Below are 22,323 nucleotides of genomic sequence, written 5' to 3'. Positions count from 1 at the left end.
ATCTCAGACTTGTGTTCTGGCCACCCCAGGCAGTCCTCCTGCCACCCTAGACATACTAAATTGTGGAATTTTTGGTCCTTTATCTCCAATTCTTTTACTTCATTCGTTCACCTTAGACAAGGCTCTTTCAGATCAAATGCCCAAAATTAAGGCTCAATTATTTCTTTTTATAATGTAATGGGATCTTCTACTATTAATGTTTAAAAATCCACATTGATCCCTTTTGTGTGCACTTTAGTAATTCTCCTGTTGAGTTCAACTGCAAAGAATAAAAGATAGACAATGAAGTAGAAAAATTCCTTTAAATCACTGCCTGTATTTTCCTGATAAGCATATCTAAAGCCCATTCTGCCCAGAAGGATGGGTTTAGCTGAGGGACAGGAATACACAGGTCAGCAGTTGCGAGGTGAGGACAGTGGGAGTAAAGTCAAAGCCAGAGCTTGCTCCAGCTGGCCCTGCAGAGCACCAGCTGAGAGTGGCCCACCAGAGCCAACTGTTAGCTTTTCATTAATTATGAAAAAATTGGCCTTGTAACAAAGCCATTATTAAGAATTAAATTATGTAAATTTATATTTAAATAACTTATATTAAAGACAAAGGTAATAAATATTCAAAACTCACCACTTACATGTTACTATTCTATTTGATCAAAGTTATTTATATCCATTATTTTTACCTGGTGGAAATAGTACACAAGAGTATGCTATTGTGGTGGTGGTGTTTTGTCCCTAAGTCCAGTCTGACTCTTGCAGCCCCATGGACTGTAACCCGCCAGGCTCCTCTGTTCATGGAATTTCCCAGGAAAAGAATACTGGAGTGGGTTGCCATTTACTTCTCCCAGGGATCTTCCTACGCAGGGACTGAACTCACATCTCATTCTTTGGCAGACAGATTCTTTAATGCTGAGCCGCCAGGGAAGCCATGTGTTACTGTGTACTTGCTCCCAATTCCATAGTCAGGTTTGGAGCTTAAATTTTGCCATGGGGGAATTTTCATACCGTAGAAATCAGCAAATATTACACTCTAAGGCTCATTTTATTGTTTTACTGTCTCTCTAGAAGTTGGCAAACTTTTTCTTTACCTTTGTATCAATAAAACCATTTACCAAAGCAGGAGGTTGCCCATATACAGCCCGTCAGCCAAGCTTTGCTGATCTTTAGTGTAAACTTAAGAGAATGTTGAAAAGTTCATAATTCATTTAAATTAAAAGTATATTGTATCTGTATCAGTTACATTGTGAGAAATACAGAAAATTTGGAAAATATTCCAATATTTGAAAACTATTATCCCAGTTAACAAGAAAACCACTAGCATCTTTGAGGAATGAGTGCCATTCTGACATAATGTCTTCTATGTTTCACTTTCATGTAACTAATTAATGTAAATGAAAATATCACCCACTATTTAGGTCAGAACTACACTTGTTTGTCAACTGCAATTATAGATTGTTTCTGACACTAAAAGTGGCAAAAATCAACCAAAACATTGTGTGAGCAAGGAGTGGGTATGTGGAATTAATTGTGTATTGTATTTTTTATTATTTTTTTAATTGTGTACTAAAAACCTTTTAAAATGGTAAAGGGTTTTATGTACACATATGTGTATATGCATGTTTTTTTCCAAAGAGTCTCTGGTTAAACATTTTTCAGTTTACCAGTTTACATTTATCAGTTGAGGAAAAGAAATCACAAATGGGAGTAACTAGAAAAGGAAGAAGGTGGACAAACAACTGGAGCACTCAGAGAGAAAGGAAAAGGGTGCCTAGGAGAACATGAGTTTGGCTACTTTTTGGACAAGGACTCAGGATTCCTTTGGATTTGAGTGGGGAATGGGACTGTTGTGCTTTTAGCAGGTCAAGGTGAAATTATTAGTATGCTAAGGCTATGGTTTTTCCAGTGGTCATGTATGGATGTGAGAGTTGGACTGTGAAGAAAGCTGAGCACCGAAAAATTGATGCTTTTGAACTGTGGTGTTGGAGAAGACTCTTGAGAGTCCCTTGGACTGCAAGGAGATCCAACCAGTCCATTCTGAAGGAGATCATTCCTGGGTGTTCTTTGGAAGGAATGATGCTAAAGCTGAAACTCCAATACTTTGGCCACCTGATGCGAAGAGTTGATTCATTGGAAAAGACCCTGATGCTGGGAGGGATTGGGGGCAGGAGGAGAAGGGGACGACAGAGGATGAGATGGCTGGATGGCATCACCGACTCGATGGACATGAGTTTAAATGAACTCCGGGAGTTGGTGATGGACAGGGAGGCCTGGCGTGCTGCAATTTATGGAGTCACAGAGAGTCGGACGTGACTGAGCAACTGAACTGAACTGAACATACAGTGAAAACACTTAATGCCACACTTTGCCTTGTAGTAACTTTTATGTTGAGTAGAAGTTGAAATCCAGTATGTGTAGTATGCCAGAGTTTTCAGCTTAGTTAAAAGGGAAAAATACTCCACACATCTAACAAACAATTTACATATTTTGGAGAAACATATTAGTCATAAAACAATCTGGATTTTAAATGATTTAAGCAAACTCTCATGTTCAGTATGCTTTGGAGATAGCACTTTTACCTTCTTTTGTTATCATTATCTTCAATGCTGGCTTCTTTCTTAGAATCTTCTTGTTAGAGCATAAGTTTCTTTCCATAGCCTCAATTAAAATGTGTTATGACTATTTATCAACATTGCAACAGTGGCTCTAGGCTCTCTGCATGCTGATGATTCTTGATGCATATTACCTGGAAGCATAAATTTAATCCTGAGAAGACTTCCTTCTGTTGGTTAATTTTCCATAGCAGTGTCTAGGATTGTGTGAGTACAAGCAATATGAATTTGCATTATTAAAGACTGAATTTTGGAAATTATTCCTATGGTCTAAAGAAACCATATCTAGCCTCAAATATCAATGATTTTTTTATTTATATTGGATTGCTTTTGGATTACTCATCTGACATCTTTCCTATCTTGCTCAAAGTTTGCCTTCATTATAAAGATTATTCAGAATTGACTATGCTGCTATTCAGCTATCCACCACAGCAACTGGGCACTTTCCCAAAATCTGATTATTAACTATCACTGCAAAACAGTGCCTATGAAGTTGTTCCTCTTCCCGACCTGCATAATAGCATCTCCAATTCCAGAAGGAACTATTTGATATTCTCCCTGTACAGTTGTTCCCCTCATGTGTTGTTGCAGGGAGATGGCAATGGCAGCCGCACTCTAGCTTCTTGGTAAGAACACTTTAAGAAGTATAAGTGGTGTTGGTTTAATGTAAGTAAAATGAATGATGCCTTTCTGCAGTGTCATTTATAATGAAAATAAAAATTTCCTGTATTAAGTGCCTAGTTCAGTGGGTAACTGCATACAAATGAAACACTATAAATCATAAAAAAAATAAAATTTAAGAAAAATAAAATAATAATTATGATATAATATTTAGTGAAAAACTGAAGGAGTTAAGATAGTATAGACACATTAATACTAATTTTATAAATGTATGTAGTATGTGTTTATGTGTTACCAAAGCATAAAAATATTGAATGATAAGATTATGAGGTATTTTAATTTTCTTCTCTAGTTTTTTCTGTAGTTTTCAAATTATAGTGTCCATGTGTATTTTTGTAGTCAGAATTTTAAATAGAATTATTACCCCAAAAAAGAAATTTCCAAAATGGAATAGCTGCCCCCACACCCATTTGCTGAAAATAACAGGAAATCTGCTTAAATTACTCAGATTTCTTTGTGTGCTCTCATGGAGCAATGGCTCCTTTACAGTACATAAAACCAATTATTCTGAGTCTTGAAGAAACAGAAATGAAAGAAGGAAGAAAACAAAGACTATAAGTTGTTTATAAGCAATTGCTAGGGTATCAATTTAGCCCATAACTGCCTTTCACATCTGAAAAGATGTGGGAACTTCTGTGATCAATATGAGTCATGCTCATGCAATCTAGCATTCTGATTAAAATCTGGAAAAGAACAGTACAAGGTCCATCACCAGTAAGAACCAAATCTTTCTAGTAGAGTCACGAATTTCCTGGCGTCCAGAGGTTGGTGCTGCGGGCCATCATAGATTCTCTCCCATGGACTGTTTCCTATTCCTCTCCCAAAAGTTCTACTTTATATTACACTTGTGCTCAATCTGAAAAAATTGAGTTTCATGTGTTTCATATCGTGACTCTGTATCACCAAGTCAAATTCTCCAGTTGTTCACATTCTTCAACATGTAGAAAAGGCATAACAAGGCCTTGAAAAGAAGGAAATGTTTCTCTTATTACAGAGATAAATCTGATAGGATAACTTGTGCTCACCATGATGTCATAAAAGCTCTTCAGAATAAGATTGAGGATGGAGAGGAATGAGGAGTTTAAAGGGAAGAGAGCTTTGTTGTACTCTACTGATGGAAATCAGAAGAACACAGGGTAAAGTATATGGTCTTATCTGGTCACACAGGAATGGTGCCTCACTCACTGTTTTGCAGTTGATTGAAATGGAGATCTGACCCATTGTAGAAGCATTATTTCCTGAAGATGGAGGCAGGAGTGGGGTAACATCTATCATCCTTGGCTTTGATCCCAGCTTCCTTTAGCCTTGACTTAACTCTTTAGGTAGATGTGAATAATTCTTTCTTCAAGTGAAATTTATTTTCTAATCATGTCTACTTCTTTAAAGAATTATCTCATCATTTCATGGAAGGCAGGGTATGCATATATTTCTCAAAGATCTGTGTGGAAGCATTTGGTATTATTAAGAACTCATTGCTGGACTCCTTATTTCTGTAAATCCCATGATTCTTATTGACTTTACTGCTGCAGCTGGATTGACTTTTAAAATCAAAATGTCTTGTTAATGCAAAAGCTAACAGCAATGAGTAAATCAAATGCTTTTTTAGTAGATGGTCCTATACACAATGACCCTTGTACACCATTAAATCTCTAAGAATAAAGGTGAATGATGTAATAGTGAATAGTAAAAGTGTGCTATGTCTCCTCTTTATCCACATTCCATTCAGTTCAGTGCAGTTGCTCAGTCGTGTCTGGCTCTTTGTGACCCCATGAATTTCAGTACACCAGGTCTCCCTGTCCATCACCAACTCCCGGAGTTCACCCAAACCCATGTCCATTGAGTCGGTGATGCCATCCAACCATCTCATCCTCTGTCATCCCCTTCTCCTCCTGCCCACAATCCCTCCCAGCATCAGAGTCTTTTCCAATGAGTCAACTCTTCACATGAGGTGGCCAAAGTACTGGAGTTTCAGCTTTAGCATCAGTCCTTCCAATGAACACCCAGGAGTGAACTCCTTTAGGATGGACTGGTTGGATCTCCTTGCAGTCCAAGGGACTCTCAAGAGTCTTCTCCAACACCACAGTTCAAAAGCATCAATTTTTCGGTGCTCAGCTTTCTTCACAGTCCAACTCTCACATCCATACATGACCACTGGAAAAACCATAGCCTTGATTAGATGGACCTTTGTTGGCAAAGTAATGTCTCTGCTTTTGAATATGCTATCTAGGTTGGTCATAACTTTCCTTCCAAGGAGTAAGTGTAAGTATGCTTTAAAAATATATAAAAATGAAAGCAATTTCTGAGACAATGTACAAGGGGATCCTTCCCTCTGGTCTTAATTACTGCTCACCTATAGCTTAGGGAAAAAAATATCTCATTTCCATTTGGTCCAGCTCAGCTCACAGTGAGTGAGTGAGTGTTGGGTGTTGCTCAAGTCTCCCTTGTGATTCCAGTCAGGATTGTGGGAGAGCGTGTATCATCTTACATGTTTTATATGATGATATGGGCTCTGAAGTTACCATCTCACTAACCTTTAGATAGTTTCATGAAGCAGATGAAGAACGGGTCAGGATAGAGAATTTTATACTCACTGGGTCATAGAAATTTGAATGATTTTTTTTATTTTTGCTGCTGTGCATGGGCTTTCTTGCTGTGTATGGGCTTTCTCTAGTTGCTGTGAGCGAGAGTTACTCTTCACTTTCTCCAGTTGCAATGCGTGAGCTTATTATGGTGGCTTCTCTTGTCACAGATCACAGGCTCTAGGGTGTGTGGGCTTCAGTAGCTGCAGCACCTGGGCTCAGTAGTTGTGATGCACAGGCTCAGTTGCCATGTGGCACTTGGGATTCTCCTAGACCAGGGATCGAACCTGTGTCTCCTGCTTTGGCAAGCAGACTCTCCACCACTGAGCCACCAGGAAAGCCCTTTGTTGATGATTTGTTTCAACTGAGATGGAAAATAAAAAGCCAGTCTGTTTTTGGTCCCATTCCCTCCATCATCACCAGCTCTAGTATTAACCACATTTATGATTTTATTACATATTTTAATTTTTTCTCATATATTGTGCAACAGCAATTTTTAGACTTAGCTAGAGGCTCCACCTTCCCCTTCTTTATTTGTGTAAAGACCAGTCTTTTCCCTTTAAAAGCAGTTTTATTCTCATGCCTTCCTTTCTTGAATTTCTGTTCTTATACTTGAATACTACCTTTAAGTTATTTTTCTTAGTATTGAAGACATGACCCTGTAGTTTTCTGGAGGGTATTACTGACCAAAATTCTGATGGAAGTTTGATGTTCACATGCCAGTAAGTAAGTTTTTATTTTTTCTTCTGGGAAGCTGTTGACTTTTTCCCTTCTATTTAACTACTGAAAAGTTCACCACAATTTGTGTCAGTGCAGTTTCCTTGGTACTAACACAATATTCAGTCATCAGACTTTGATTTTATTTGACTTCATTCATTATTATTCCTTCCTGTCCCATTCTCCTGAGTTTTTCATTCTGAAACATATAACTGATGGACCTTGAGACTTCGGGATCTAACCTGTGTCTCAGCTTTTGTCTCGCATTTATCCTCTTCCAGTGGCTGCCTCTGCTGATCGTGGGGAGGGCTGTGGTACAGGAGACTGATTTGTCTTCCTGCCGTGAGAACTCTCTGTCCCTCCAGAAACTGTAAATTACCTGGGGTAATAGTGCTGCTGCTTTCGGGCCTGGGCTTCCTCCCTTGTCTTGATTGATACTTCACAGAATGGCCTTAGCAGGCAGCCATCCTTTTTGATTTTCTGTCTTTTTGGAGACTGCTCTTGCCTCACTATCCATGTATACTGTGAACCCTCCCTGGAGAGATGGTCCACAGACTTTCAGGCAGGAGACACTGCTCTAATCTGCTCTACAGCTTAAAAAGCAAACCCTGTGAACTTAGCAGTACTCAATACAGTTCTTCTTCACCTTGGTACTATGAGGTCTGCCTTGTCAATTTGCAGACTTCAGGCTTGGAATTTCTTAAGTACTTCATTGGATTCTGATGTTTTAGATATATTTTTTTTTCTCTGCCTTTTCCTGTCAATCTTACTTCATTTGATTTCTATCCTTAAAGGAATTTCCAAAATTGCAAAAATACGAATGACATTCATTCTTGTTTCCCTGTGATGTTACAGGAACATTTATATTGATTTTAAAGAGATTTTAAGTTGGAGAGGATACAGACATTTGGGCTCAGTTCAGCACTCAGACCATAAAAATTCCAAGACAGCAAGACTTCATGCTCAATAAAGTTTTTCAACCACAGTTGAGGATTTGCTCCCAATACAATCGTGGACAATTTCTCTCCTAGGAGCTTCCTTCTCAGAACTACTGCAAAACTTGGTAGCTCTCCTAGAGTGAACAAGGAAACATCCAAGTTACATTAAATACTTTATTACAGTGGAACCTAACAGTGCTTTTCTGTAATACATTTATGCATGCATGCTAAGTCGCTTCAGTTCAGTTCAGTCGTTCAGTCATGTCCCACTCTTTGCGACCCCATGAATCGCAGCACACCAGGCCTCCCTGTCCATCACCAACCCCCAGAGTTCACTCAGACTCACGTCCACTGAGTCAGTGATGCCATCCAGCCATCTCATCCTCTGTCGTCCCCTTCTCCTCTTGCCCCCAATCCCTCCCAGCATCAGAGTCTTTTCCAATGAGTCAACTCTTCGCATGATGTGGCCAAAGTACTGGAGTTTCAGCTTTAGCATCATTCCTTCCAAAGAACACCCAGGACTGATCTCCTTCAGAATGGACTGGTTGGATCTCCTTGCAGTCCAAGGCACTCTCAAGAGTCTTCTCCAACACCACAGTTCAAAAGCATCAATTCTTCGGCGCTCAGCCTTCTTCACAGTCCAATTCTCACATCCATACATGACCACAGGAAAAACCATACCCTTGACTAGACGGACCTTTGTTGGCAAAGTAATGTTTCTGCTTTTTAATATACTATCTAGGTTGGTCATAACTTTCCTTCCAAGGACTAACTGTCTTTTAATTTCATGGCTGCAGTCACCATCTGCAGTGATTTTGGAGCCCCCAAAAATAAAGTCTGACACTGTTTCCACTGTTTCCCCATCAATTTCCCATGAAGTGATGGAACCGGACGCCATGATCTTCGTTTTCTGAATGTTAAGCTTTAAGCCAACTTTTTCACTCTCCACTTTCACTTTTATCAAGAGGCTTTTTAGTTTCTCTTCACTTCCTGCCATAAGGGTGGTGTCATCCGCATATCTGAGGTGATTGACATTTCTTCGGGCAATCTTGATTCTAGCTTGTGCTTCCTCCAGCCCAGCGTTTCTCATGATGTACTCTGCATATAAGTTAAATAAGCATGGTGACAATATACAGCCTTGATGTACTCCTTTTCCTATTTGGAACCAGTCTGTTCCATGTCCAGTTCTAACTGTTGCTTCCTGACCTGCATACAAATTTCTCAAGAGGCAGGTCAGGTGGTCTGGTATTCCCATCTCTTTCAGAATTTTCCACAGTTTATTGTGATCCACACAGTCAAAGGCTTTGGCATAGTCAATAAAGCAGAAATAGATGTTTTTCTGGAACTGTCTTGCTTATTTGATGATCTAGAGGATGTAATTATCATCTTTTTTTTAATAGATGGAAAAACTAAGAAAGAAATTAGGCACTTTGCCATGTCAGTCTCACAGTTGATTATAGGAGACACCAGAACCCCAACTGTCTGATTCTACAGCCCATGCTGTAAACCAGAGACTGGCAAACTACAGCCTACTGGCTGAATTTGATTAGTTGCTTGGCTTTATTTATTTATTTTTAAAATTGTTTTACTGCCCATGAACTAATAATAGATTTTCCATTTTTAATTTATCACATTTTAAATGATTATTGAAGTACCAATGTAATGTCCTCAATTTTTCTTCTTTGCCCCACAAAACATGAATCTCTGGATCTTTAAAAAAACTTGTGCCAACTACAGAAAGTCTAACCATTAAGCTGTAGTACACACACTTCTGCATTTTTTATGAGTTACAATTAGTTGTAGCTTACTGTTAGCAGGCTGAGACCTGTAGTTGAGAAATGCTGCACTCACTAGGTTACACCAGAGTCCATACAGAGCAAACAGGCAATTTGTATCTGTTATTGCTTCTTCTGTCCATTTCTTCCTCCCTCATAAATAAAGTCTTAGTAGGCCGTGTGTGTGTGTGTGTGTGTGTGTGTGTTTTAACTATTATAACGAAGTGATAAAATTTCTCCTTCTCTCTTTATCCCTTTCTAAATGTATCCAGTTTTCCCTAAGGAAACAGAAATAATTGTGCAGAGACAGAGGAGATCTGAAAACAAATCAAGAACTGGGCTTTAGGATCTCAGTTATTATTTCCAGATCCATGTTAGCAATTAACCTGGCAGCAGGAAGGCCCTGGAGAAGGAGTCAGACATATACCAAGCCTGAAATCTAGAATAGGCTTTCTGTGGTCTTTGCTTTGCAGGTAGGTGGATTCAAACCAAACACTGCGTTATGATCACAGGAATGCTTGCTAAGCATGCAGTTAGGGAAAAGGAATTGGTTTATGTAAACATCTTTTCTTATGTAGCATATGTCACAGATCATAATTTCCTGGAATGGTAAAGTTGTTTGATGTTGGAAAGTCTGGGCACCCACATGGTTAAATTAAATAAATTTGAAAAATTCTTGGTTAAACAGAGTTAACAAGTTTTCTTAGTCAGAAATTCTCCTAGAGGTCCTAATATGCTGATGTCCAATATCAGTCCATAAGTGAGTATGTAACACACAGTATTTTCTGAAGTTACTAGATGATGAATATTTTTGTTTGTTTGTCTAATTTTAATCATATGACTTGTGCTCCAGGAAACACAGTTTGGGGAACACTGGGAAACAACGAATTGCTCTTTTCCACACTGGAAATTTCTTCTGCCCACTGATCAGGACCAGCTGATAGAGTCAGAACACCGTTTCTCCGGAATATTGAAGAATCATATTTCTAAGTCCCCATTCTCCCATTTCTCTTTCTTATTTTAGAGTCCATGCAGACTACATGCTTTCTGTACACATTTGACATTATATCATTTTTTTTCCATTCCAACATTTTTTATAATGGTAAAATTTTCAAGTTGACAAACGATTCCTCATTGCTTTTCTTCTTGATTTAACTGCTTCATGCACACTTAAGGAGCTACCTTAATCTAATCAATCAGTACTCTAAATCTTGATGTAAAATAGTGACAGTTAATTCTTACCAAAATGGTCAGTTTCTGCTAACTTGGTTCTCAGAGGTATCCTGTAAACAAGTATTTAAGTTTAAAAGTTTATAATACCTTGTAGCGAGGTATAAAACCTTTTGACAACTAACCCTATCATTGTTTGTCTATAATGTTAACATGTCACCCAGCTCTTACTTTTGGAGTTTCATGTTATATTCTACCCAGGGATTGTATGGAATGGATTTTGGTGGTTTTCTTTTCTAAACCAGTCTTCAGAAAGAGAAGGTTACCGAATTTTCAAAATAAAAATCAGTGTCACCTGCCCTGATAACCTTTGGCAATCCTGCCCCCACCCCTGGGTAGCAGAAATCGGCATTCCCTGTTTCCAGCAGGCCTCAAAAAACGATAGCAATTTCCTTAAGCGCATCAATTTCTCCTTGCGGATGGGCAGCCTGTCGCTATAATCAGATCTGTCGGCTCTTTGCAAAAGAATTGGAAAGTGGCCTTACTTGTGTGGAAATCTAATAGCGACTTGTCACTCCCTCTCGGCAGCACTGCCCAGGCTGGCAGTGCGATGTCCTGTCTCCCGCAGTTGCAGAGGGCTGGGTCCCTCCCTGAAGAAAAGCTGTTGAATTGAGCCACTTTGCTCACTCTTGCAGAATTTATGATCTGCCCAGTGTCTTCCCTCTCATGCTTGACTTTTAGAAAATGAGTTTGCCAAGTCCTGGGTGTTTTAGTCTGTCAGTAACTAGTACAGATTCTGGCATCATAATTCACTCTATACAAACTCAGTAATGAAAACAATCCAGTTGTTGGTACACTGTGATTTTCTTGTACAATGAAAACTGGGGTACCCTGTTGCAGTGAATTGTTACCCCATGTCTCTCTCTACACTCTACTTAGAAATTGTATCAAATGACAGAGGCAAGATTCTTTTAAAAAAAAAAATCAAAGTATATCCCAGGCAGTCACTCTTTTAAACACTAGATGCCCCCAAAATCAAAATTTAATTGATTTTTAAGTTTTTACTTTTTAGCTCCATTACACGTTACACCTCAGTATATTTTGGTACCCTCTCGCATTTTGTAGAGGTAAGACATCTGATTTCTAGCTTTTAAAAGAACTGTTCAGTAAGTAAATCAATCCCTGTTAATATGGCTATTAAATATTGAGATCATGCTGCATGTTAAATGAAATTGATTTTCAAAGTAAATTAAATCCCTGAGTGAAGGTGGGTGTATCTTTCCACTTGAAGGAAGAATTTTAAGACAGTTGCATGTGTAATCAGATCCTGGGGACATAAACTGAATTGTCTATGGGACAGTTGTATTATGATACTACAATACTATTTTTCTCAAAGAGCCTTAAAAAGTAAAATATGTTTAGTATACATTCAAACATGGAAGACAGAGATACAAATTTTGAGAATATTATGGGTTTTGTCCAACTGTTTTTGCTTTAAAAGGACACCTATATTGGTTTAGAGTCAACTAAAGCCAGATTCCTCATTCATTTCTTCCAACCAGGAGAGGAAAATGAAGTTGAAGTAAGAATGTCTGAAAAGCAATTTTTGTAGTTTAATAAGCAGGCCCTAGTTAATATTGGATTGCTCAAGTTCATATATAACTTAAAAATCCGAATGCCATATTCTGTTAAATCCATATTGTCCACTCTATTCTCAAAACTAGGTTTTAACTTCATAGTCCCCATTCTCCTCTCTTTCTCCAATTTTCTTTACTATATAGAGTAAATAGGAAGTAAGAAAAATTTTAAGCATGTGAAAGAATAGTATAACGCCCACCACCACCATTTTCTGTTTAGTGTGGCAATAAGTCAAATGTTATGTATTATGTAGATTACAGATTATAGGATATACGAAAAACATCTTATTATAATTCATATGCTCATTCAAACAGGCTATATACAAAAGAGCTTTATGAGTTGTTGTTTTTTTCCCCCTCATATTCCATAGTATTATGAAATCTAAGATAAGTGCTCTGTCACTTAGCAAATACTTTGTCACATGGGCTCAGGACCATGTTCAGTAATTCAGAGAGGGAGACAAGTGGAAGAGAAGGCATAGGGAGGATCTCTTGTAACTTATTATCTGGTTTTTGAAAGATAAAACTTCCAAAGGTAAAAATAATTGTAAAGCCTTCAATCCTTTCACTAGGGGAAAACTATATGGAAATTTTTTCTCTGTGATTCTAAAAGAATAGAATTAAAGTTGAGGCAGTTTGAGGACTGGGCTTCTCAGGTGGCTCAGTGTTAAAGAATCTGCCTCCCAGTGCAAGAGATGTGGGTTCAATCCTGTATCAGGAAGATCTCCTAGAGAAGGAAATGGCAACCCACTCCAGGATTCTTGCCAGGAGAATCCCATGGACAGAGGAGCCTGGTGGGCTACAGTCCCTGGGGTTGCAAAGAGTCAGACAGGACTTAGCAACTAAACAACAACAAGTTGAGGACTTGAGCCAGAGTGATTAGAGCCAAGGGAGCAAACTGAGGGGCCACTCAGGAGATAACTTGGTGATAAAAAGAAAAAAAAAAAGAAGGCAGGCACATTGGCTTTTCCAGTGAGGGGAATGATCTAGAGGAGAGGTTGGCAGATTGTGAGCTGAGGGATAAATCTGGCAAATGAAAAATTTTCATACAACCACCAGATAAGGAGTTTTTACTTTTTAAATAAGCATTGTAAAAACGCAAAGAGGTATATGAGATAGAGACAATATGGCCCAGAGTCTAAAATATATATTATCTGGCCCTTTACTGAATAAGTATGCTGACCCTTTATCTAGAGTACTAACTTTCTGTGACGACGGAAATATCCCAACTCTGCTCTGATCAAAGCAGTGGTCAGGTGCCACTTGTGGCAATTTATCACTTAAAATGTGGTCAGTGTGACTGAGCAACTAAGTTTTTAATTTTATTAATTTTCATTCCTTTAAATAGCCACAGGTGACTGGTGCCTACCCTATTGGAGAGGATAGTTATAGCTAACTGTGAATATGTGGATTATTTTCTATAAAAGCAAAGATTCTGATTGATTCTCATTCAATATCTCACACTGACTGCTCTGTATGGTGTTAGCTCTGAAGCATGCTGGGTATGACACAATGCTAAACTGAGAGTGAGGGGTCATTTTTGGAAGCTTGAAAAGTCTTGGCAGGGGAAGGTGGCAGGACAGCCCTGTGGAGAGTTCAGTGTTACAGATAAAGGCGAAGCTCTCACTGTGGCCAGAATCCATCTGTTTCCAAAACACATGCTGAGAATCCAGAATTAGAGATCCTGTCTGGAGGCATGGAGAACAAGTCAGTGTTTAGACTGCAGCACAGAAACAACTGTAGCGTCAGACAAAAGATGAATCAAGGGGAGGAACTTCCCTGGGGCCAGAAATATGATCTGTATCTTCAGAAAGAGGGCTGGCAGAAGAAAGATAAACAAATTAACCTGTCAAGACAGCTTAGGAACAGGAAAGTATCCCTTCTTTCCAGAGCACCCAGTATTCTGAAGGGAGGAGGTGCTATAGATTGGACAAGTTTTAGGGTCTAAGGATGGCATAGGATACCCACATGGATTTAGAGGTGGGTGAGAGCAGCAGTACCTTGTAACCTTTGTCCCATTCATTCATGGAGCAATGGTAGGGTTGTCAGGTAAAATACAGTGTAAAAAATAGTGTATCTATAATATTATAGAGACTTCCCCAGTGATCCAGTGGTTAAGACTCAGTGTTTCCACTGCAGGGGTGATGAATACAATCCCTGGTCAGGGAACTTCTACATACCATCCAGGGTAGCCAAAAATAAATAAACATTATATGGGGCATTCTTATACTAAAAATATATTCATTATCCTAAATTCAAATTTAACTAGGCATCCTATAATTTTATTTGCTAAATCTGGTAAACCTGAGTAAAGGGTCTGACACTGCCTACTGACTTTGTTATTGAAAGGGTGGCTAGCTTAACGGAGGCTACATCCAAATACCAGTAAGCAGGCTAGGTTGACACTAGACATATGCTTTTGGCCACATCACTTAAACTCTAGCCTTCTGTTCTCATTAGTGTGAACTTCAGTGAGAGTTATTGTCTATCCTATCTTGAAGAGCAGAATGTTAGAACTCAATGGGACCTTAGTTATCTTCTATCTAGTGCTCTTATTTTTACAGAAGGGGAAGCATATGTAAAAAAATAAGGTGACTTTTACAAGAATTCATATCTCTGCCTGTGGTGATATGACCATTCCTGGAATCTGGATGTCTTATTACTCAGTTCAGTGTTTTTTCTCTCCCTACTTCTCTGTCTTCTGTCTTCAAAACCACAGGAAATAATGCACGATCATCAAAAAACCAAAAGAGCTCCAGAAAAACATCTATTTCTGCTTTATTGACTATGCCAAAGCCTTTGACTGTGTGGATCACAATAAACTATGGAAAATTCTGAAAGAGATGGGAATACCAAACCACCTGACTGGCTTCTTGATAAACCTGTATGCAGGTCAGGACGCAACAGTTAGAACTGGACATGGAACAACAGACTGGTTCCAAATAGGAAAAGGAATAAGTCAAGGCTGTATATTGTCACCATGCTTATTTATCTTCTATGCAGAGTACATCATGAGAAATGCTTGGCTTAATGAAGCACAGGCTGGAATCAAGATTGCTGGGAGAAATATCATTAACCTCAGACATGCAGATGACACCACCCTTATGGCAGAAAGTGAAGAAGAACTAAAGATCATCTTGATGAAAGTGAAAGAGGAGAGTGAAAATGTTGGCTTAAAGCTCAACAAGCAGAGAACTAATCCCAGTTCCATCACTTCATGGGAAATAGATGGGGAAACAACAAGCAGAGAACTAATCCCAGTCCCATCACTTCATGGGAAATAGATGGGGAAAGAGTGGAAACAGTGGCTGATTTATTTGGGGGGAGGGGCTTCAAAATCACTGCAGGTGGTGACTGCAGCCATGAAATTAAAAGACGCTTACTCCTTGGAAGGAAAGTTATGACCAACCTAGATAGCATATTAACAAGCAGAGACATTACTTTGCCATCAAAGGTCCATCTAGTCATAGCTATGGACTCTTGAGAGTCCCTTGGACTGCAAGGAGATCCAACCAGTCCATCCTAAAGGAGATCAGTCCTTAGTATTCATTGGAAGGACTGATGTTGAAGCTGAAACTCCAATACTTTGGCCACCTGATGGGAAAAACTGACTCATTTGAAAAGATCCTGATGCTGGGAAAGATTGAAGGTGGAAGGAGAAGGGGATGACAGAGGATGAGATGGTTAGAGGGCATCACCAGCTCAATGGACATGACTTTGGGTAAACTCCAGATGTTGGTGATGGACAGGAAGGCCTGGCGTGCTGCAGTTCATGGGATCGCAAAGGTTTGGACACAGCTGGGCGACTGAACTGAAAAAGTGCTTCACAAATTTTAATATGCAAAATATAAATGTATAGAAACATTATTTTTAGGCTGATATCAGAGCATGGAAATCATCTCCCTAATTCTGCTTATTCACAGTCTCCCATCTGGAAAAGTATTTGGTTATCAACTCCTCTGCAGTCCATCTTTATCTTTTTGGATTGTCTCTAGAAAGCACCACCAAAATTTTTTTTTTTAAGTTATCAAAACAAGTTACAATTCTAGATCTTCTGAAATCTGAGCCTGTGGGAAACCAACCAAAGCTGTTTGATAAAGGTAAATATACTTAGATGCACATAGACCAATCTTTTGCATTTCAGTTTTGACAGTTCGAGCTAGATGTATAACTTGTGTATTGCTGTCTGCCTTGTAGGAGACAGACTCTTATTGCAAGGCAAGTCACATCCCTGCCAGCATTTATAGCTGCTCTGTCACTGTGCTGTGACAGTCTGACACCTCCCAGATGCCTGGATTCTTCCCCCAGTATTAATAAACAGTTGGGGTGAAGATGTGGAAATAAGATGAAATAATATTACTGTCCAGGCAGTTAATCCTAAAGAAACATTTAGATAAAGGAGGAGCTGACTTGAGCATGGAAATAAATATCCAAAGTAACGTTTAAGATCCAAAGTCTACGAATTCTTTAGAGGGGAGAGAGTAGTGGGGAGGAGAGATTTGGGTCTCTTCGGCTGCTGCTCCTTGGTGTCCTTGCCAAGCACTACACCCTCTCTTTGCTGTAATTGTCTTATTTTGACTCAATTTAGAGTTTAGGACTAAGAGTTTTAATCTTATCTTGAAATATATAACTACTGGGTGGTACAACTGGTACAACACATCTTTTGAATGTGTTCAAGATTTCCTCCTCACAAATGATTCAGTGGGAGTTGGGTTTATTTTTATATTGCTAAATGTTTTGTTACATATGCAAATGAAATTTTGGTCACAGAAATTAGAAGGAAAATATTTTAAGATATGTAAAGCTTTTAATCCAACAAATTATTTTGGAAATAAAAAGATCTTTCCTCCTGGGTGCTTATTGTTTGCCCAAAATTATATGTCTTACATAAATACCATGAATATTCTCACAGAGGCTTAACACTGTCCAGAAATTCATTTCTTACAGATTAAAAAAAAAAAAAAAGCAAAACTCAATTCCCTCATATTCCCTTGCACATAACAAAACATTTTGTTTTTCCACAGAAGTCTAGAATCTAGTTTTCATTGCATTGCCTTTTAGTGTTGTCTGGTGATGGAATTCCAGTTGAGCTATTCCAAATCGTGAAAGATGATGCTGTGAAAGTGCTGCACTCAATGTGCCAGCAAATTTGGAAAACTCAGCAGTGGCCACAGGACTGGAAAAGGTCAGTTTTCATTCCAATCCCAAAGAAAGGCAATGCCAAAGAATGCTCAAACTACCGCACAATTGCACTCATCTCACGTGCTAGTAAAGTAATGCTCAAAATTCTCCAAGCCAGGCTTCAGCAATACGTAAACTGTGAACTCCCTGATGTTCAAGCTGGTTTTAGAAAAGGCAGAGGAACCAGAGATCAAATTGCCAACATCTGCTGGATCATGGAAAAAGCAAGAGAGTTCCAGAAAAGCATCTATTTCTGCTTTATTGACTATGCCAAAGCCTTTGACTGTGTGGATCACAATAAACTGTAGAAAATTCTGAAAGAGATGGGAATACCAGAACACCTGATCTGCCTCTTGAGAAATTTGTATGCAAGTCAGGAAGCAACAGTTAGAACTGGACATGGAACAACAGACTGGTTCCAAATAGGAAAAGGAGTTCGTCAAGGCTGTATATTATCACCCTGTTTATTTAACTTATATGCAGAGTACATCATGAGAAATGCTGGACTGGAAGAAACACAAGCTGGAACCAAGATTGCCAGGAGAAATATCAATAACCTCAGATATGCAGATGACACCACCCTTATGGCAGAAAGTGAAGAGGAACTAAAAAGCCTCTTGATGAAAGTGAAAGTGGAGAGGGAAAAAGTTGGCTTAAAGCTCAACATTCAGAAAACGAAGATCATGGCATCTGGTCCCATCACTTCATGGGAAATAGATGGGGAAACAGTGGAAACAGTGTCAGACTTTATTTTTCTGGGCTCCAAAATCACTGCAGATGGTGACTGCAGCCATAAAATTAAAAGATGCTTACTCCTTGGAAGGAAAGTTATGACCAACCTAGATAGCATATTCAAAAGCAGAGACATTACTTTGCCAACAAAGGTTCGTCTAGTCAAGGCTATGGTTTTTCCTGTGGTCATGTATGGATGTGAGAGTTGGACTGTGAAGAAGGCTGAGCGCCGAAGAATTGATGCTTTTGAACTGTGGTGTTGGAGAAGACTCTTGAGAGTCCCTTGGACTGCAAGGAGATCCAACCAGTCCATTCTGAAGGAGATCAGCCCTGGGATTTCTTTGGAAGGAATGATGCTAAAGCTGAAACTCCAGTACTTTGGCCACATCATGCGAAGAGTTGACTCATTGGAAAAGACTATGATGCTGGGAGGGTTTGGGGGCAAGAGGAGAAGGGGACGCCAGAGGATGAGATGGCTGGATGGCATCACTGACTTGATGGACGTGAGTTTCAGTGAACTCCGGGAGTTGGTGATGGACAGGGAGGCCTGGCGTGCTGCAATTCATGGGGTCGCAAAGAGTCGGACATGACTGAACAACTGATCTGATCTGGTCTGATTTGAGTGAAAGTGAAACTGTTAGTCGCTCAGTCATGTCCAGCTCTTTCCCACCCCATGGACTCTAGCCCCCCAGGCGCCTCCATCTATGAGATTCTCCAGGCAAGATTACTGCAGTGGGTTGCCATTCCCTTCTTCATTCGTGTTGACTAGGTCTTTAGAATTACCAAGAAGATTAAATATTGCTTTTCTTTGCCTTATAATAGCAGAAGGAGAACTTTTAATTTACAAACTAAATGTTATGCATAGGTCTTTTTATAAAAGTGGAGGCCATTTTCTTTAATTTTTAAATTTATTTACTTATTTATTTTTATCTTTGTGCTGGGTCTTTGTTGCTTCCCATGGGCTTTCTCTAGTTGTGGTGCGGTGATTCTCATTGCAATGTCTTCTCTTGCTGAGGGGCACAAGCTCTAGGCACACTATGGTGCGTGGGCTCAGTAGTTGCAGCTGAGGGGCTTAGTTGCTCAGTGGCACATGGAATCTTCCCTGACGAGAGACCTAACCCTTGTCCCCTGCATTGGCAGGCAGAAAATCTTAACACACTGTGCCACCAGGGCAGTCTGCATATGTCTGTCTGTCCTCATTTTCTTAGCCAAACACAGTTGACAGTGCCTGTTAAGAGTTTACTTTTTTATGCTGGAGAGGGTGTGGATAAAAGGGAACCCTCTTACACTGTTGGTGGAAATGCAAACTAGTACAGCCACTATGGAGAACAGTGTGGAAATTCCTTAAAAAACTGGAAACAGAACTGCCTTATGACCCAGCAATCCCACTGCTGGGCATACACACTGAGGAAACAAGAATTGAAAGAGACACGTGTACCCCAATGTTCATCGCAGCACTGTTTATAATAGCCAGGACATGGAAGCAACCTAGATGTCCATCAGCAGAAGAATGGATAAGAAAGCTGTGGTACATATACACCATGCAGTATTACTCAGCCATTAAAAAGAATACATTTGAATCAGTTCTAATGAGGTGGATGAAACTGGAGCCTATTATACAGAGTGAAGTAAGCCAGAAAGAAGAACACCAATACAGTATACTAACGCATATATATGGAATTTAGAAAGATGGTAACAATAACCCTGTGTACGAGACAGCAAAAGAGACAGTGATGTATAGAACAGTCTTATGGACTCTGTGGGAGAGGGAGAGGGTGGGAAGATTTGGGAGAATGGCATTGAAACATGTATAATATCATGTATGAAACGAGTTGCCAGTCCAGGTTCGATGCACGATACTGGATGCTTGGGGCTGGTGCACTGGGACGACCCAGAGGGATGGTATGGGGAGGGAGGAGGGAGGAGGGTTCGGGATGGGGAACACATGTATACCTGTGGCAGATTCATTTTGATATTTGACAAAACCAATACAATATTGTAAAGTTTAAAAATAAAATAAAATTAAAAAAAAATAAAAAGAGTTTACTTTTTAAAACCCAACCCTCTTGTTAGGAAGATACTCCTAGATTTTTGAGCTGTACCAAAGAGGTTTGAGATAGTATACTCCTTGCCTCCTACTGGTGGCAGGGACACAGTCTTCAAGCAGAACTATCTAGTTTATTTTCTTTGATTAATATATTACAGTAAGTTTCCCTGTAAGATGTTTTGTCCTTTAGAGGAAAAAATCTGTGTTTAAAAATGCTTGGATAAAGAACACTTGTGTATATATAAACAGACAAACCCCTAGGCTTCAGTCTGGTAGAGAAATGGTTTGGTGCTGTGTCACTTTGGGTTTATGGCTGTGAACACCTATTGTGTACTAATCCCTCTACTGCGTAACATTATTTAAATTGATGAAATGCTTGCTTGGTTGGTTGAATCCACCAGTCTTTTATTTCAGTCTGATACCTTGGAAGCTCTATAAACTCTTGAGTTTATGGGCTAGAATTAGTATTAGTGTTTTGGGAACTTGTGAAAGTATGCAGATTAGACATTTATTGGGAAGAGGTGGGATATTCATCTTTTAAATACAATGTGAATAGAACTGTTTTATTTTTTTTTGTTTTTTTTTTTGATGCTTTACCTGTATCATTACAAGACTGTCCTAATTAAACTTCCTCTCCATTCAAGGTCCACAACTCCAAAATCAATCAAGCAAATTAAAAAGAATCTTTCCTTATCATGTCTCTGAAGTAAAGTAAGGCTTAAGTTTTATCATGATTGATCATTCTTGAGATTTATAATCATTCATCATAAATTTTTTTTCAGAAGAAAATGAACTAAAATTAGCTTGTAACCAAAAAGCATTTAATTGAGTCCCATGAAGAATTTCTAAGTTTCATGGAGTATTGATTTTTTTTTAATTATTTTTACTGAAGTTTAGTTGAATTATAATATTGTGTTAGTTTCTGGTATACAGCAGTGATTAAAATATATATATTATTTTCCATTATGATTTATTATAGGATATTTAATATAGTTTCCTGTGCTATACAGTAGGGCTGTGTTGTTTAATCTATTTTATATATGGTAGTTTGTATATACTAATCCCAAATACTAATTTATCCCTCTCCCTCTCCTTTTTCCTTTGCTAGCCATAAGTTTGTTTTCTATGCCTGTAAGTCCATTCTGTTTCATCAAGGAGTTCATTTGTGTCATATTTTAGATTCCACATATTAGTGATATCATATGATATTTGTTGTTCTCTGTCCAACTTACTTCACTCAGTATGATAATCTCTAGGTCCATCCAAGTTGCTGCAACTGGCATCAGTTCATTCTTTTTATGGCTGAGTGTGTGTGTGTGTGTGTGTGTGTTGCTCAGTTGTGTCCGACTCTCTGCAACCCCATAGATTGTAGTCCGCCAGGAATTCTCCAGGCAAGAATACTGGAGTGGGTTGTCATAATATTGTATTATTGTAACATTCTATATATTGTATATCATTTCAGTTCAGTTCAGTCGCTCAGTCATGTCCAACTCTTTGCGACCCCATGAATCACAGCACGCCAGGCCTCCCTGTCCATCACCAGCTCCCAGAGTTCACTAAAATATATTATTGTAAATATGTATATATTGCATATATGCACCACTTCTTTATTCATTCTTCTGCTGATGGCCATTTAGGTTGCTTCTATGTCTTGGCTATGGTAAATGGAGCTGTGGTGGACATTGGGGTGCATGTATTTTTTCACTTTATAGTTTTCTCTGGGTATGTGCCCAGCAGTGGGATAGCTGGATCATATGGCAACTCTGATTTTAGTTTTTTGAGGAACCTCCATCTTGCTTTCCATAGTGGTTGTACCAATCTACATTCACACCAACAGAGTAAGAGGGTTCTTTTTGCTCCACACCCTCTCCATCAGTTTTTATTTGCAGACTTGTTTGTGATAACCATTCTGACCTATTTTTTTTTAATATTTATTTATTTATTTGGCTACATCTGGTCTTAGTTGTGGCATGCGGGATCTAGTTCCCTGACCATGGATAGAACCCAGGCCCCCTGCACTGGGAACTTGGAGTCTTAGCCACTGGACCACCAGGGAAGTTCCTCACATTGTAGCTTTGATTTGCATTTTAGAGTACTGATTTCAGAATTTTGTTCTGCAAACCTCCATAGAAGAGCCCCTTGAAAGCCAATGTTTTAGTTGAAGCTGGCCCTGTCCTCAGGATAGAATGGGGATCCATAGACAGAAAAGGTTCTCTCTTCTAGAGCCAAGATTGCAAAGCTCTGCAGTACATGATTGTGCTACT

This window comes from Bubalus kerabau, chromosome 11 (assembly GCF_029407905.1).
Source record: "Bubalus kerabau isolate K-KA32 ecotype Philippines breed swamp buffalo chromosome 11, PCC_UOA_SB_1v2, whole genome shotgun sequence".
NCBI classification, from domain to species: Eukaryota; Metazoa; Chordata; class Mammalia; order Artiodactyla; family Bovidae; genus Bubalus; species Bubalus kerabau.
The sequence above is the reverse complement of the archived record's forward strand: the minus strand, read 5'-3'. Positions refer to the sequence as shown.